This window comes from Tupaia chinensis, unplaced genomic scaffold, assembly GCF_000334495.1.
Source record: "Tupaia chinensis unplaced genomic scaffold, TupChi_1.0 Scaffold000101_1, whole genome shotgun sequence".
NCBI classification, from domain to species: domain Eukaryota; kingdom Metazoa; phylum Chordata; class Mammalia; order Scandentia; family Tupaiidae; genus Tupaia; species Tupaia belangeri.
Window position 1 is genome coordinate 2,132,207 of NW_006159565.1, and position 1,627 is coordinate 2,133,833.

At 43.4% G+C, this 1,627-nt stretch overlaps 1 protein-coding gene across 2 annotated transcripts in view; it reads right to left on the minus strand.

Moving 5' to 3' along the window:
• Positions 1–1,627, minus strand: part of FBXL18 (F-box and leucine rich repeat protein 18) — a 51,834-nt gene that overhangs the window by 40,052 nt on the left and 10,155 nt on the right. The window lies entirely within an intron of this gene.

Sequence of the window (1,627 nt, forward strand, 5' to 3'; positions counted from 1 at the left end):
CGCCCCAAAAGGAAAAAACGCTCAAAAAAAAAAAAAAAGAAAGAAAAGAAAACATGCTGGGCATGTGCATGCATGCCCAAAATTCCAACAATGGAGAAGGGATTATAGCATGATCACACCCCACTGAGGGGTGCTTTCTCTTTCTCCCTTTCTCTCTGCCTCACTCTCCAGTGAGCACACACACCCTCTGATATATTTTTTTTTAATCATAAAGCTTCAGGCCTGGCAGGTGGCAAGGTGGTTAAGGGCGCTGGACTCCCACATGGCCGACCATGGTTTAAGTTTATGACCTGGCGGCTTGCTTTCTCACTTTTCCTCTCTCTCTCTCTTGCTCTGTCCCTCTCTGGTCAAATTTTAAAAATAAAAATAAACTAATAATTTTTTAAAAGAATTTATTTTATTCAACTTTATATATTTAACTTGACCAGAGGGACAGAGAGAGTGAGAGAGAAGGAAAGTGAGAAAGCAAGCCGCCAGGTCTGGGACTCAAACCACAGTCAGCCATGGGGGAGTCCAGCGCCCTTAACCACCATGCCACCTGCCAGCTCCATAAATTAATAAATTTAAATAAAATTTTTTTTTTGAAATTATAAATAAAGCTTCTTGAAGATAACACTGGAGAGAATCTTCATGATCTCATTTTTAACAAAGATTTCTACAATACCACACAAAAAACACACATTCAAAACCTCAATATATTGTACTTCACCCAAATTTAAAACTTAGGCTCTTCAAAACACAGGTAAAAGGGACCAGCAGTTAGCGAAATGGCTATGTCACTGGATTCCCATGTAGTCAACCGCGGTTCGAGTCCTGGACCTGGTAGCTTGAACTCACACCGGGCGCATGTGCATGCGTGCCTAGGATCCCGAGAGGAGAATGGAGAAGGGATTGCGGTGTGGCCATCCCCCCTGGGGGGTGATTTCTCACTTTCTATCTCTTTGTCTCTCTCTGTCTTTCTGGCGAGCACATGCGCCCTGCAAAAACCTTTCCAAAAAAAAAAACCACAGGTAAAAAATGTTGTTACCAGGGCCAGCAGGTGGCATAGTGGTTAAGGTACGGGGCTCTCACAGGGCTGACCATGGTTTGAGTACTGGACCTAGCAGCTTGCTTTCTAACTTTCTCCTTCGTTCTCTCTGTCTCCCTCTGGTGAGCACACATGCCTTGTAGTAAATTTTTAAAATAACAATAATGATAAATAAAATTAAATAATTTTTTTTTTTTTTAAAAAAAGCTGTTACCAGCAGATGGCATAATGGTTATGTCACTAGATTCTCACATAGTCGATCGCAGTTCAGGTCTTGGACCTGGCAGCTTAAAACTCATGCCCGGCACATGTGCATACATGCCCAAAGTCCCAAAAAGAGACTGGAAGAGAAGGGACTGCAGCATGGTCATCCCTCCTCAGGAGCGATTTCTTGCTTTCTATCTCTCTGTCTCTCCCATGAACACACGTGTCCTATAACAAAAATATCTAAAAAGATAACAAAAAAACACAAGTAAGGGGCTGGCAGATGGTGTGGTGGTTAAGGGCACCGGACTCCACATGGCTGACCGTGGTTTGAGGTTTGAGTCCCGGACCTGGTGGCTTGCTTGCTCTCTCTCTCTCTCTCTCTCTCTCTCTCTC